The sequence below is a fragment of the Dasypus novemcinctus genome, chromosome 3, assembly GCF_030445035.2.
Source record: "Dasypus novemcinctus isolate mDasNov1 chromosome 3, mDasNov1.1.hap2, whole genome shotgun sequence".
NCBI lineage: Eukaryota > Metazoa > Chordata > Mammalia > Cingulata > Dasypodidae > Dasypus > Dasypus novemcinctus.
Genome location: NC_080675.1, coordinates 136,214,373 through 136,230,982, shown reverse-complemented (window position 1 = coordinate 136,230,982; position 16,610 = coordinate 136,214,373). Strand labels below are relative to the sequence as shown.

At 42.3% G+C, this 16,610-nt stretch overlaps 1 long non-coding RNA gene and 1 pseudogene across 1 annotated transcript; both read right to left on the bottom strand.

Annotated features, from left to right (window-relative positions):
* Positions 1–3,720: 3,720 nt before the first annotated feature.
* LOC139438037 (uncharacterized) lies at positions 3,721–15,467 on the bottom strand. The gene is made up of 2 exons (XR_011647903.1): positions 15,182–15,467; positions 3,721–4,024 (listed from the first exon to the last, which is right to left on the bottom strand). It is a non-coding gene; the product is annotated as an uncharacterized lncRNA (long non-coding RNA).
* On the bottom strand, positions 13,584–14,725 carry LOC101437648 (peptidyl-prolyl cis-trans isomerase FKBP3-like; annotated as a pseudogene).
* Positions 15,468–16,610: the final 1,143 nt, after the last annotated feature.

The following is a 16,610-nucleotide window of genomic DNA, read 5'->3' as shown; positions in this document are numbered from 1 at the left end:
ATTGAACAGCTTAGAATGTGTCTTCAGACAAAGCTAAGTGTCTGTTGCAATTTCTCTCTAAAGATGAATAACTTAAAAAAGAATATATATGCTGTTCCCACCAGCTTTTAAGGAGTGCCATCTTTATAGGCACCTAATCTTGTCTACCTCTGTAATCCAATGTGTCCTCTTTTAAAAACGGGTATTCCAAATTTTTAATTAAGTTTGTTTCTTTCAGAGTGAACATCTTATTAACCATATGAAAACTTCATCCAACTTCGTACAGAATGCCAGATCCATCTTCCTCCAGTTAGAATAAATTAAGAGTTTTACACCTTATTAGGCAATGACTACAGCCCATGGCCAGCAGGAAGCAGTTACAGAAAAGAGATCTGTCTCCCTTCAGCACCCCTTTTAAATTAAAGGTGTAAACTCTTCAAGGGTAAAATAAAATTAATAGATGGATCTGGAACCTGACTGGAAATCCATGTGAACGCCAGTGGCCGCAGAATGACTGCAGGAGGCCCCCGCCCCAGGATTCTGCTATCCAGAATGAAAACTTCTAAACTCTTAAAAACAGTCCTGAATGCTACACTAAAGATTGATAAATAATCAATCAAAACAACAAACAGCCATCCACCTCATAGCTTCAACAATAATTATGCCAAAGCTTAGCAAGTTAAACTTTGGCAAAGGGGGGAAATGATGTGGGCTATGAGTGGCAGGCTCTTTGTCTCTTCAGAGATAACCTAAACTGTGACTTGTGGGTGTGGGATGATGAAAGGTTGCAGTCCTGCCCTTGGTGAGCAGGAGACAGTTTAACAATGCAAGGTCTATAAACTTTAAGTATTCAGGGAAAATGCAAAGAAAATATGCTAAAAGCTTATCGAATGCCTGAGATCCATGCTAAAAGCTTACTAAGATGTGGAAATATATGCTAATTCAAGCCTATTGAGAACTGAAACAAAAAGACCATTTGGCCTTTCCTCTCTGTATAAAAGGGACTGAAAAATCTTGTTCAGGGCTTGGGATTCAAACAAAAAGTTCCCGAGTCTGGCCGGCCGTCAATAAACCATTTTTCCTTCTCAAAATCATTCCTGAGTCCTGGCCTCTCTATACTCAAGTAATTGAACTTCTCTCAAATTCTACAACACTATCAGCCCCTGCAATAGCATTGAACAGTGGCCAGGCTATTTTGCCAAATCTGGGTATCCACAGTCTACAGTAACCAGCCATCCCAAGGAAAGCCCACAGTTTTGTTTGGGGCTGGGGAATACTAGTGATGGCTTGAACTCTTTCTGGGGAGAGAGACCTTTCCCCAGGGGTAAGGAGAAACCCTAAGGAGGAGACTTTCTGCCAAGAGATTTGTGCCTTGGATGCCGACACTCTGTAGCCCCTATTGGCCAGGAAATTAAGGACTGAAATGGTGCTGGCATTGGAAATGTCCTTTGTTGGACTACAAAGCAACAGATCATCCACATATTATAAAAGGAGCTCTGAGGCAAGTGGAGATCAGCAAGGTCCTGAGCTAAGGCATTCCTTCAAATATTGGTGCAGTCTTAGAACCCCTGTGGCAACACAGTTCACATAAGCTGGACTGGAGGTTGAAAGTTGGACCCCTGCCATTCAAAGGCAAAGAGGAATTGGGAGTTTGGGTGGAGAAGAATGCAGAAAAAGGCATGTTTAAGTCAAGAACAGTCAACCAAGCTGCAGTCTCTGGGACCTGGGTTAGCAGAGTGTAAGTGTTGGACAAAACCGGATGAATGGGTATGACAAAGCTATTGACTGCTCTTCAGTCTTGAACCACAATAAGTGCTATTGGGCTTCTTTACAGGAAGAATGGGCATGTTGCAGGGAGATTAGCAGCGGGTTAGAAGGCCATTCTCCAAGAGCTTCTTAACCATGGGCCTGAGACCTTTAACAGCTTCTTTATTAAGAGGGTACTGCTTTCTATGAGGGTAGGGCTGATTGGTATACCAGGAGAACCATTGGAAACCAGGGGAACCTGGATTGCCCACCCTGGAACTCTGTATCCTATACCAAAGGATTTATTTTGTCAGCTATTTCTTGTGGGATTTCACTTAGTGGGGACCTTGGCCAGACAGTTTCAAATCCAGGTCCACCCACTCTCATTTCTGAGGCTTTATACACCTGGGGGTTCAGGCTGGGGTCTGCTAATCAAATGCTAGCCCCTGGGGAATGGAGAAGGTCTCATCCCATTAATGGGACCAGACATTCTGGAATAACTAGGAACTGTTGGCTTATTAGGAGGTTTCCTGGTGTACATGGGAGAGGTTCAGTAACTGATCTAGATTTTGATTTCCCATCAACTCCCCTTATAACACACAACCGAGATGAAAGAGGACCAGAGTGGCAGGTTAGGACAGAACAAGTGTCTCCTGTATCAATTAAAAAATTAACAATTGTACCTGCCACATCAAGAGTCACCTGAGCCTCCTCCTCTTGGTTGATGGTTCGAGGTGGTGTCCAGGGAGCCGCCTCAATCTTCCTTGGAGGGAGCAGTGAGCAGGACTCATGGGGGAGCCCCGTTCCCTCTCTGGGGAGTGGTGCAATCCTGGGCCTGATACCGGTCCTTTCCGCACTTGGGACAAGGCCTTCATGGCTGCGGCAGCAAGGCCGCTTGGGGCAGCCACGTTTCCAGTGGTCAGCCTCTCCACGCTTGAAGCAGGTTTCTGCTGGCATGGAGCCTGAGCCCAGGTGGCTCTGAGATGACAAGTTGCCTTTGAAGGTGACTGCAAAAAGGCGAGCCCATCCTTGGGCCTTCACCCTACCACTCCTTACCTTCTCCACCTTGGCAGTGTGGTCTTGATTGTTGAAGACTGAGAAGGCTGTGTCTAAAAGGGTGTTAATAGGAGTTTGGGGACCCACAGAAAGTTGTTGTAGCTTCTTACAGATATCTGAAGCAGACTGGCTGATGAAGTAAGTTGCTATGAGGGTCTGTCCTTCATTAGAGTTAGGAATCTATTAGAGTGTATTTCTTCATTACCTCTACCAACCTTCCCTGAAATAAAGCTGGGTTCTTGTCTTGCCCCTGAGTGATTTCCCTGAACTTACTGTAATTGACAGCTTTGATAATGTACAGTCTCATACCTTCAAGGAGACATGTGGCCACATGGTCTCTAGCCTTCAGATCTGCCTATGCCTTTTGATAGTTCTACCTGGGATCTGTATTAGGAACTGCTGTTGCTCCCACCGCATACTGGTTAGGCTGTTGGGAGGCCAGTTTATCAGCATGCCCTTATGCTTCAGTCTAGATACAGTGCTTTTCCTCCAGGGTGCAGCAAGTAGAAAGAATAATGGGCATGTCACTCCAGGTGAGTTCAAAGATCATTGTGAGATGCTGGAACCCCTCAGTAAATTTGACAGAATCCTCAGAGAACTGACCTAACTTATCTTTGCACTGTCGGGTTGACCATAGAGAAGGTGACATGCACCAAACGGTTCCTGCATTCCCCTCAGCTACTTCGCTTAAAGGGTAGAGATCCTCAGACCTCCTATGTGGGTAGAATGAGGCTCCACTTCAGGTATGACCCACCAGACTAGGCCTTGGGTCATGCAAGGGAGGTGCTGAAGCCTCTGGTGGAGGTGAGTTTAAAGGGGCTTCCAGGTCTAGAGCCAGGTCATAATGAGGTGGGCCACTAAGAAGGGGATCATCTAAGGTATCTTCTTCCTCCTTGGGAAGGGGCTTACTCTGCACTCTGAGGTTTCCTTCTGCATAGCACAGCCGACAAGAACCCCTTAGGCTTTATTATGACATAAGGCTATAAAAAACTGTATACAGAGACAGTCTACCCATTTTCCTTTCCTCTTACACAGTAGGGCTATCTGAAGTACAGGGCTTAGATTGAGGGTCCCATTTTGTGGCCACTCCTGGCCCTCCTTTAACTTGTACTGCGGCCACATGGTATTGCTGAGAGAGATTTGCTTCTTCTGTTTTAGATCATCAGTAGGCAGGTCGTCCTAGTTTCTGAGAAGACACCTCAATGAGGAGTCTGCTGGAATGCTGAAAGAGCCACCCATTAACCTAGGGGAGGATAAAACACATTCATCAGTCTGGATGATGTCCCACCCCTAGACCTGACTGAACCGATTGCTCATCAATCTAGCATCCTGGAATTGGGACCCCCACTCACTGACCCTGGTTTTCTAAGAATTGGGAGCATCCCCAGAGCCTTAGACATCTTTGGGGCATCTGGGTCCAGCTCCCAGACTGAACACCCAAGTCGGGCTAACCCTAGGAAAAGGGGCTGGCTAGGTACCTTTCTTTTGCCTACTTTGCAGCAGTCTTAGGAGCTGGCTGTGAGTGAGCTTACCCGATAGCCACTCCCCAGGGCTGAGTCCCTCAGTTAAACCAGACATTAAGAGCCCATTATAAAAAACTAGAGACCAACTGTCCTGTGGCTTGTCAGTGAACAGCCTCAGAGGTCCCCTGAGACAATCTCAAGGTCTCCCCAGGCTGAGAAGGAGCAAAGCCTGAGGGTACTACCGAGGGTGGGCCTCATGCCTTGTTAACAAATGCATTTTCAGTTTCTAAGGCTTTCTAAAGCATCTTACAAACCCAAAATGAGGATAGCAGTGGTGGGAAGATTAATGGCACTTTTAATTAAAAGGAGTTAACTAGTGGACTAAGGAAATGTTACAATGGGTAATAGCCATTCTGAACTCACAAAGAGGGTCTGGTAAACTCCTGGCAGAATCCTGCTTGACTTGGGCCACATGCCCAGTCAGGTCTTAAGAATAGTTTCACCCACCACCCAGAACTTCCTTGGATCTATGTGGCATGGGGTCTCACCCCTACCACCTCTGAAGAGGAGCCAGAAGTTTGCATAAGACCAAGTTTATGTCCTGTGGGGGTCTGTCCAGGAACCAAAATAGCAAAACCAAAAGAGAGCACAGACAGGCTATAAATAGTTTAGACTCACAGTCCTTGACTGGTGTCAGGAAGAGTTACCTGCCTCTAGACCTCCTGGCTGACTCGCCAAATGAAGCCAGAGAAATATTGGATTCCTCTAGGTTCTTGGCTTTGTTGCACAAAAGAATTTATGAGCATGCCAGCTTACTTAGGTCAGAAAAAATAATTTATTGGAGAATGGGAGAAAAGAACATAGCTTGCTGAGAAATAGGAAAGAAGGACAGAAATACACACTGAGATTTGAGGCAGGTTCCTCTAGGCAGAGGGAACAATCTGGTTTGTATGGTTACCTTTACTAAACTATTGTTAATGCTAAGGGGAGGGGCCCTAGCTGTTATTTGTTATACCACTGATGGTGGGGGGCAATGGTGAGGACTGTTTGAAATATCCAGGGCCAAGGGGAGGCCCCAGAAAGAGTCAACTGGGACTTCAGGGTCAAGGTCAAGGTCTTGGCAGGGTCTCACAGCCTTGTAGTTGTCTGTCTGTCGGCCATGTTGTGGCTCATCTTTTCCTCATTTCCCTGTACTAACCTGCCTCAATATCTCAAGCAGCTGCCTATAAGATCACTTACCCCACAAGTCCCTTGACACTTTTTGCAATTTTACTATTTATAATATTGTTTTCATGTGGAGCTACTGGCATGGATTTGACCTAACACAGACTATTTTCTTTGAGAACTCACTTTTTGTAATATAGTTGAACTATCTTGAATATGATAGGGAAAACAGCACACAGACATTCCATAGAGGGATCTGTGCCTTTAGGTTTCAAGTGGATGCCAGTCCTTTTGTATCATCCAGTGGTGAGGAGTGATGGAACATGTATACCAGCAACTGCTGCACATTTGAGACCCTCACTGGAATTCTTACCTCCTGAGAGAACAGATGGGGCTGCTCTCAGGAGCCAGAACTGCTAGTGTGAAGGTGGGCTTGAAGAGGCCAAAATATTTCCTATTATCCAAAATTTAAATGTTTGGGGGGAAAAAAAAAATTAGGGCCATCAGACCTCACTATTATCTCCCAGGTAGCTCCTTGAACCTTGGTGCCCTAACTCCACTGGAAATGGGAACCAGAGCCAGGAGGGAGACTTGGAGGTCATGACACCTAGGTATTTGCAAACTGTGCTCCTAGAAGTCCAAGGTATTCCAGGAGGTACCCCAGAAACTGCTATGAGGAGTGAGGGGATTGGGGGGGGGGCTGAAAATATTCTAGCTTCTGTACTTATTTCTCACACTATCTCTACTGCTACTGCCCCAGTCTGAGCTATCATCATCTCTTGCCTGAATTACTGCAGTAGCCTCCTATCTGTCTCCCTGCTTCCATCCTTCTCCCTTTCTAGTTTATTTTCAACACAGAAGCAAGAGTGAACCTGTTAAAATAGAAGTCGTATCAGGTAACTCCTCTACTCAAAACCCTGCAGTGGCTCTCCATTTCACTAGAGTAAAAACCAAATTCCTGATGAGACTCTTCAAGGCCCTGCACAATCTGACCCCCCATTACCTCTCACCTCCTATATGGTACTCATTGCTCACTGTACTCCAGTCACCCTGGCCTCCTCACTGTTCCTCCAACATGCAGATATGTTTCCACTAGGGCCTTTGCTCTCAGTGCTTCCTCTGCCTGGACGCTTTTCCTCCAGAGATCTGCTTGGTTGTTCCTTACTCCCTTCAAGTCTTTGTTCAAATTTCACTTTCTCCATGAGGTCTTCCCTGACTTCCTTCTCTATTGCAGTTTCCCCCAGTTTGGCATATCCTTCTAAGGCATCATTTAATTTGCTGATTAATTGTGCTTATTGTTCATTTCCCTTGCTAGAATATAAGCTCCATAAGGGAAGGGATATTTCTCTGTTTTGTTTACTGATGTTTCCCAGGCTAGAATACTATGTGGCACAGAGTAGGATTTCAAAGAATATTTGTTGCATGAGTGTGTGAATGAACGAATGAGTTAATGAATAGGTTTCTGGGTCCACCATCCCTGCATCAACAAGAGCTACTTTACCTTAAAAATCAGGTTTGTTGGGCCTTGGCATAAGATTCCATTTGAAGAAAAGATTCAGCAGCTAAAAAGGACATTTGGAAAATGCCACTCTGGTTCATTCCTTCCATTTCATATTGGAAGCTTACGGCCCAGGGGAGTCACACTTTGGGTTTGTGGTAGGTTGAATTATATATCCCAGAAAAACATATTGCTAATCTTAGTCTATTCCTGTGTGTATGAACCCATTGTAATATAGGAACTCTTGAAGATGCTATTTTTAGTTACATGTGGCCAACTGAATCAGGATGTGTCTTAATCCTGCTATTGGAGGCCTTCTAGAGAAGACCGTGGGGAGAAAGCCATTAGTAAAAAGTAGAAGCTGGAAGTCAACAGAACCCAGAAGAAAATGGAGAAGATGCCACCATGTGCATTGCCATGTGGTAGAAAAGCCAAAGATGCGGGGATCGCCAGTAGCCAGACCCAGAATGCCAATGGGACAACGAACCACCTTACTGATGCCTTGATTTTGGACTTCTCCTGGACTCAAAAACATGAGCCAATAAATTCCTGCTGCTTAAGCCAACCCATTGCATGGGATTTCTTTTAGTATCTAGAAACTAAGACAGGGTTAGAGCAAAACTGGAAGAGGACCCATGTCTCCTGATTCATTCCTTCAGCCCTTCTCAGCCTGCTTTTCATTTATCATTCTCACCTAAACTCCTGCCTTAAATCTTTACACCTGCTTTTACAGAAGCAGCATTTCACAATTAGTCTAATCAGAAGTTTAACTGCGAAGAAATAGCAATAGCCCCTCTCCGGTTTCCTCAGCTTTGATGGCCACAAGTGACTGGTTTGTAAGTATGTGATAAGCAGGGTTTTCTATTTCCACCTCAACCACCCCAGGTGTGATTAGGCTTATTGATGCTGTCATTACTAGTAATTAGCTTTTATCTTTTTTTTTTTTTTCCTTCTGGCAATGCCCAGTTCCTAGAAATTTCGCAAGCATTTCTCACATATGCAAAGGTGAATGAAGTAAACATCACCATCTGGTCTGTGTTTTCCTTCCCAGCAAGGTTTTTTTTTTTCCCCCTTTTCTTTTCTCCTTTATGGTACCTTATGGAGGAAACAATTGGCCAATCATCCAGTAAGTGACATAGACATAATATATGGACTTTATCCTGTTTACAGCTTTAAGGAAAAAAAGAAAAAGAAAGAAAGAAAAAAACGTTCCACAAAGATGAAGTTAATGCTCATCTCAATAAAGATTTTGGTGCTTAGGAATGGACTGTTTGACACAGAGGGACCACACAGTAACGCCAGTGACACAGAGGAGCACAAACCCTCCTTCTGGGATGGGTGTCTTCCGGTAATCAAAGTGGAATATTTCTGAATTTATCTTATTTACATATTTCTCTTACTCATTTACTTTTTGTCTTCACCCCTAGCTAGAATCAGACCCTATGAGAGCAGGGACTTCATCTGTCTTATTCCTTACTGTATCCCAATATCTAGAAGAGGGCTTGTTGTGAATTAAGTACAAACTTTCATTTATCCACAACTCTAGATGAGCTTGTACCTCATCTAGAGTTGCTAATCCTGGGTTACTTCACCATCCGCCTTTTGGCTGTCATAATTCTAACACAGTGTAAGCAATTCCCTGTATTCAATTATCTTTGTTTGAAATACCCAGAATGGTTTCTCTTTTTATGATTTGGCATTGTCAAAGGTAGATGAGACCACCACCCAATAGCTGAAATAAATAAATACAGATGAATTTATTATTTCTGCTTACTATAGTAAGGGAGAGCTATGCCACTCAGGCACAGTCTGTCTGAGCAGAGCAATATGCTAATATTGTATAAGGGTTTGGGGAAGCCTGGAGTTGATGGACTGGAGAATTTTAGAGAAAAGGTGCTGACAGTATCTGCAGAAGCATGGTTACTCATGTGAGACTGTTTTGTTGACTGATTGGCATTCAGAGGAATGTTTGTTGAAGCCAGTCCATCCCTGCCTGGCTGCCTTTCAGCAGGAGAGCTGGAAAATCAAGTTGGTTGGCTTGCAGAAGCATGTTCACTGAAGGGAGTTATTGCTTGATTAAATAGTTTTAGTGGCTACTTGTTACCACGGCTACAGAACAATCAGCCTTTTCTTACATTTGTGAGGACACTTTTATTCTCAGTCCCCCCGTTTAGTCCTCATTTAGCTAAAGCTACAGAAGAGAATATGAAAAATTGTCCAGATCTTCACCACCGTTATTAAGAATAAGAAAACAAGTCCCAGTGCCTCCCTGTGCCTATCTCTGAAAGCCTTGTGTAGTTATTGTTTTTAGCTCAGGGATAGATTGTTTTATCTCACTTGTAGTGTTAATCCAGGTACAACATAAAGTATGAGCAATGAAGATTACTACCTAGTTGGAAAAAAAATCCAAGTGTTCAAAGTTTTTGTCTGGGTATAAATATTTCTGGAATTACAGCAGCACAATCATGAGAAGTTCCTTCATTGAAAAAGAAGTATAGAGTTGCTGAGTGGTTAGGTTGAGAATGGTGCTTCAATGTATCGTAATGTAAAAAGGAGAAAGTAACAATAATGCATAATTAACTAATCACTTAGTACAGAAATTTTTTGTGTTTTCTGTTACCAGAATAAACTTATTGGGAAGCAGATGTGGCTCAACAGATAAAAGGGTCTGCCTACCATATAGGAGGTCCAAGGGTTTGATACCCAGGGCCTCCTTGCTCGTGTGGTGAGCTGGCCCACACACAGTGCTGCTGCACACAAGGCGTGTCAGTGCATGCGGGGATGGGTGCCCCCCTTGCAAGGAGTGGCCCTTGCAAGGAGAGCCACCCTGCGTGAAACTGCAGCCCACCCAGGAGTGCCACATACACACAGAGAGCTGATGCAGCAAGATGACACAACAGAAAGAGACATAGATCCCCAGTGCCACCTGATGAGAATACAAGTGGACACAGAAGAACACACAGTAAATGGACAAGATAGCACACAACGGGGGGACAGAAATAAATACATAAATCTTAAAAAAAAGAATAAACTTATTATATGTATTAACATGGATTTAAAGGCTTTGTATAACTTCTGAAGATATTCCCCCTCCACACACACACACCGAGATGGCTCCCTTGTCTATTTGCTCATTGCTTTTGCTTATTTTCTGCTCATGGTTTTTTTTTTTTTTCCACTCTCTCGTCATTGTCTGTTTTTTCTTTAGGAGGCATTGGGAACCGAACCTGTGACCTCCTATGTGGGAGGAGGCACTCAACTGCTTGAGCCACATCTGCCCCCTTAAAGATGTTTTTTTTTTAAAGACTTATTTATTTATTACCCCACCCCCTTGCAGCTTGTTCTTTTCTTTTGCTGTCTTTTCTGTGTGTCCATTCGCTGCGCATTTTTTCTGTGTCTGCCTGTCTCCCTTTGTTGCATCATCTTGCTGTGCCAGCTCTCCATGGCGCATGGGCCATCTGTTCTCCGTGGCATATGGGCTGTAAGCTCTCTGAGGCGCACAGACCAGCTTGCCTTCACAAGGAGGCCCTGGGACACAAACCCAGGGCCTTCCATATGGTAGGTGGGAGCCCAACTTATTGAGCCACAGCCACTTCCCAAGATGTTTTAACTGATGTAGTTGGAGCCTGTAATTGTTCTGAGGCAAGGAGCCTAAGCATTGGTTATTGAGTTAAAAGATGGATTTTAATAGGCAATCTGTCTTTTGATGAGTACCATGTACCACGTAGTTGAGTTCATATCCCTAGACACAACTGAACCTTTTGTGTTTGTATAAAATGAAAGATTTATATAATTGAGGGAGAAGTAATTTAGACTCTATGGACACTGCTCCAATTAAGCTGTTTTGTCTACAGATTCTGGGACTATGGCTATATTATTTTATTTTGTGTGACTTCTTATATAATGAGGATAGCCTCATGTCTAGATCAGCTATAATCTGATCATGTGTAGGACCTGCAGTACATTTTATCTGAAAGTAGATTCCAACCACTAAATTTATAGGTTCTATGTCACAGAGAATAAAGGAATATGATCCCCAAATGTCGGTTGCAGCTATTGTATATCCTCAAATTATTATTGTCTTTATTGTTACTTTATTATTTTTTACAATCTGGTATAAACAGTCATTTTTACTTTAAGATAAAATTTATTTTTTTTGCTAAAAGTAAATTTTTCCTTTCTTTTTGCATTTCAAACAATTAAAAAATGTTTTTCTGAAAGATGTGATGTTCTATTGCAGTGGAATTAATGGACATGTAGTGGTAACCACATAAACAGGAAAACTCTATTGTTATCCATCTATAATTTTTAATTTTTTAAAATTTTACAATGGAGATTTATTAACTTACAAGCTTACAGTTTGGAGGGTGTGAAAGTGTCCAAATCAAGGCATCACGAGAAGTATGGGTGATCAGGCACATAGCGGCATCTGCTCATCTCTTCCCTCCCCTCTGGACTTCGTTGCTTTCAGCTTCTGGCTTCAGTAGTCTCCTCTCAGCTTCTGTGTTCCAATGATTTCAACTTCTGGCTCCTGGGCCTTCTCTCTCAACTTCTTGGGATTTCTCTCCATCTCTGAGGCTTTTTTCTCTTTTTTTTTTTTTTTGCGTGTTGATCTTTTTTCTTTCTTTCTTTTTAATGTTACATTAAAAAAATTTGAGGTCCCCAAATACCCCCCCATTCCCCCGCTCACCCCACTCCTCCCATAACAACAACCTCCTCCATCTTCATGGGACATTTATTGCACTTGGCGAACACATCTCTGAGCACTGCTGCACCACATGGTCAATGGTTCACATTATAGTTTACACTCCCCCAGTCCACCCAGCGGGCCATGGGAGGACATACAATGTCCAGTAACTGTCCCTGCAGTACCACCCAGGACACCTCCAAGTCCTGAAAATGCTCCTACATCACTTGTCTTCTTCCTTCTCCCCACTCTCAAGCAGCTACCATGGCCACTTTCTCTATCTCAATGTTACATTTACTTCCATTACTAATCACATTAGTTCCAGAACAGAGTATCAGTAAGTCCACTCTAATCCATACTCTGTTCCTCCATTCTGTGGACCCTGGGATGGTTATGTCCACTCCACCTCTGTATCAATTGGGTGCTTAGATTTCAATCCATCTATAATTATTGACAATTCCCCTTGTAACTTAGAGGAAAGATAGGAAATTGCTTATGTCTCTCTTGAAGAGGCATCACTGGAAAGATTTTGGGTAATTGCCTTTTGATTGTTGCCAGTGTGGGACAATGGTATTTTATAGGTGTCCTTAAGTGTCTATAGGCTTAGATCTTACAGAAGAGAGGCACTTTTGGTTGTTCTATCTAAGAGACCAATAAATTATATTGCTTTCTAGCTTGTTTGCTATCTAGGTTCTGGAAATATCTATCTACATATTGGATATTTTTAATTCGCAATTTAACATTTTAACTTATTTCTTTCTGATTCATATTTAAACCCATTTATACAAACAGAAGTCAAGGCTCCCTGGGTCTATCTCAGAATACTATTTGAACATTTTCTGACGTCTATTTTTCATCTTTAGTTAGTTTATAATTTTGAATGTTAGTTTAATCTAACTGTAAAGAAGGACTTCTGAAATGGCCTTTTATAGTGTATTTTTAGGTGTCTTTTTTTTTTTAATTTTATACACCTGGGTTATGTATATCATCTCTTTTTTTACCCTACTGATTTTAAACACATTTTCCCACCTGAGGGGCCAACAGTTAATTGAACTAGTTGGTACAGGTCAGTAAGTATCTAACAAAATTCTGAATTCTGTAGCAAAATTTTGTCTGTCTTCTGAAGTTAAGAAAACGCCTTTGATTTAGCTCTGGACCAGGGTTTTAATTTGACTTCTATAAATCTCTTTTCTGGCCTAGCAATTTTATACTAGGAGGTCTGGTAAAGTTGACTAGAAAGAGAGATGCAAGAAGGATGGGTTTCAGAAGGCTACAAAATCTTTGAGGGAGACATTGTAATTAGACTTTTGTTTTGAGGCCTTGGCATACATACCAATTAAAGAAAGAAGCTATTGACTATTTGGTAAAAATTCCCATAATGACCATTGTTACTATAAGTCAAAAATTCCCATAATGACCATTGTTATTATAAGTCAAAATATTTTGCCTTTTGTGGGGAAAGTGTAAGAATTAGGAATATATAGGAAGCAGATGCTCTTTCAAGTGGAGGCTGAAGCTTTGACATAGACTAACTCTTGACATAAAAGGCCACTTCAGTTGGTCAACAGTGAATGCTTGTAGTAGTGTCTTGGGTAACCCAACCAAGCAGAGGCTAGGAAAGCACTTTATGATCAGGAACACAGAAGTCCTTGAACCTAGAAAAGAATAACTTTTGTCACTAAAGAAAGTGACCTTTCACAAATTGACAAGACAGGGAATGCCCTCTTGAACGTTTTGTAGGAGACCCGAGGCAAGTTTGACCAGTTGCTTTTTTTTTTTTAAGACACTGGCTAAATTTGTTTTGAACTTTTTAGTTTACAATATGAGGAAAAAGGAAAATCAGTTCTCCTTAACCAGTATTTTACACAGTTGTAGTAAAATATTTTAGACTTTTTAGGGATTTCTAAGGGATTACATTTTTCAAAAGTTGGGGATCAAGTAAATAAGTATAACTTCACTCCTTGAATTTTCCAGTTGACTCTTCCCTTTACACACAATAACAACCAGTTCTAAATTAATTACATACATTTTTTCAAGGCCAAGTTTTAACATTGCTGATGTCTTTAGATTTGAAGCATTGATATTTCAATCAATATCCACTAATTCCACTTCAAAAATGAGTTTCGCATTTGGTGGAATTTTGGCATCAAACTGTGCTTTCTTTCCATAAGCCCATTCTGGTTCAGTCTCCAGTTGAGCCTTTTCTCCTTTACTCATAGTCAAGAGTGCTTCCTCCCATCCTCTGACAACTTTGCCTATTCCAACCTTAAAACTTAAGGGCTTGGCATTTTTCTTCTTCTTTGAACTTGTTTGAATACTAGTATCAAAAACAGTCCCATCCTGTAGTGTTCCTGTGTACCAGCAGTGAACAACATCTCTCTTTTTAAGAACAGATTTTGTGTATTTCGGTGGACTCTCATCCAGAGTCTCTTCAGACTTGGTTTCTTTGGGTTTGTCTTCATTAAGCTTCTCATTTTTCACCTGCCCTGATACTTTAAACTTTCAGTTCCTTTGAAACGCTTACTTTCAAAAAGGTGGCTATAGGCTGTAACCAAATGATCCTTGTTAGCTCTTTTGGCCACAGTTTTTTTTTTTTTTTAAAGATTTATTTATTTATTTAATTCCCCCCCTCCCCTGGTTGTCTGTTCTTGGTGTCTATTTGCTGCGTCTTGTTTCTTTGTCCGCTTCTGTTGTCGTCAGCGGCACCCGCTTCTGTTGTCGTCAGCGGCACGGGAAGTGTGGGCGGCGCCATTCCTGGGCAGGCTGCACTTTCTTTTCACGCTGGGCGGCTCTCCTCACGGGTGCACTCCTTGCGCGTGGGGCTCCCCCACGCGGGGGACACCCTTGCGTGGCACGGCACTCCTTGCGCGCATCAGCACTGCGCATGGCCAGCTCCACACGGGTCAAGGAGGCCCGGGGTTTGAACCGCGGACCTCCCATATGGTAGACGGACGCCCTAACCACTGGGCCAAAGTCCGTTTCCCTGGCCACAGTTTTTATGTTTCCTAATAACTTATGTTCTGCAAGAAACGAATCCGAACTGTGGTCCTGCAGAAACTTGATAATGTCCTTGGGGAGCTGATGGCTGGGCAGCGGCTCCACGGTCCCGCGCTGTGGAACAGCTGCTGCCATCTCCCCCCACCCCCGCCGCCTCTGCTCTATTGAGCCAGCCCACTTCAGTTCGGCCTCTGACGTTGCTTTTTCACATATTGGTCATTGATTGAAATGACCACCAACTATTAGTCTTGAGGGTAGGGTTGGATTGAATTGGAGAGTTACTAGACCTATGCCTCCATCTGTTCTTTATGGAACACTTCCTTATACACTCAGCAGAAAAAAGACAATCAAGAAAAAACTACACATACATGAAACAATACTTTGTACAGATAATTGACAACAAAAGCAAAACAAACAATAGAATAAGTAGGTTAATGGTAAAATATTTATCAACTGGTATACGTTCACAATGAATGGTCTAATGCTTTCATACAAAAACCTACTTCTAATAATTTACCAAATGGCAAATAGTGGACCTCCAAACCAAAAAGTCTATCAACAAAGATCTAAGTCTAATAACCTTATGCTTACCAGAATGAGACGTCAATGAAATTAGTCAGCACTTGTACTGTTATTGAGACTGACCCTCCTGGCCACAGATCTGAAAGACAAATGGAGTTTGAGCACAAGAGATCTATTGAGAGCAGTGTTGATTGAACCAGTTCCTCTGCAATCCTGCCAACCCAGTCTTCAAAGTGATCTTTGTGGAACCTCCAGAATTGTTAAAGGATGATAAAAGCACAGCTCAATACTTGAAATAAAAAGACAAATTGATTTTACTGCTTTCTATAGCAAGGGAGAGCTATGTTGGTCAGGCATAGTCTCTCTGGGCAGAGGAGTCTGCTAATATTCTAAAAGGGTTTGGGGAAGCATGAAGTTCAGGGATTGGAGGACTTTTGGAGGCATAAAAGTGCTGACATTATCTGTAGAAGCACAGTTACTCATGTGAGGCTGTTATTGATTGGTTGACATTCAGAAGCATGTTTGACTGGCTGACATTCAGAAGCAAGGGTTGACACTGATGAGTTGCCTTATAAATGTGTATTTGCTGAAGCAAGTTATTATTGATCTATCAAATAGGTTTAAAACCAGTTTTGGTGGCTTCTTGTTACCATAGTTATAAAATAAATAGCCTTTTCCTAAGTTTGTGGAAACTTATTCTGTTTTTATGCTCAACCCTGACTAATACACATACCTTAGTGTAGATTTGAACTTCAGATATAGTTCCAATTCTGTCCCTTATTAGCTTTGTGACATTTCTTAAACAAACTTTACTGAATTTCAGTTTCCTCATTTTTAAGTGTAAATTTTATAATACTTGTGACTACTCTAAATTATAAAATGTCCTGAAAATATAAAACACATTTGAAATCCCCTCAAAATTTGATTATATAGGTCAAAAGGTTGTGCAAACTCTAAAGTGTTATATAATTATAAACATTTATATCTTGTTCTGTTATTTACATTTTAGCATTGACATATTTATTATCATGCCCTATTCTTCAAGACCCAGCTCAAGTGTTCTTTCCTCCAAGAAAACATTCTTTTTTTTTTAAGATTTATTTTTTGTTTATTTCTCTCCCCCTCCCCCCCCCCCACCCCAGTTATCTGCTCTCTTGTGTGAGTTCACTGCTTGTTCTTCTGTGACTGCTTCTATCCTTATCAGCGGCACCGGGAATCTGTATTTCTTTTTGTTGTGTCATCTTGTTGTGTAAGCTCTCTGTGTGTGTGGCCCCATTCTTGGGCAGGCTGAACTTTCTTTCACACTGGGTGGTTCTCCTTTTGGGGCTCACTCCTTGCGCGTGGGGCTCCCCTACGCGGGGGACACCCCTGCGTAGCACAGCACCCCTTGCATGCATCAGTACTGCTTGTGGGCCAGCTCCACACAGGTAAGGAGGCCTGGGGTTTGAATCGCAGACATCCCATGTGGTAGACAGACGTCCTATCCATTGGTCCAAGT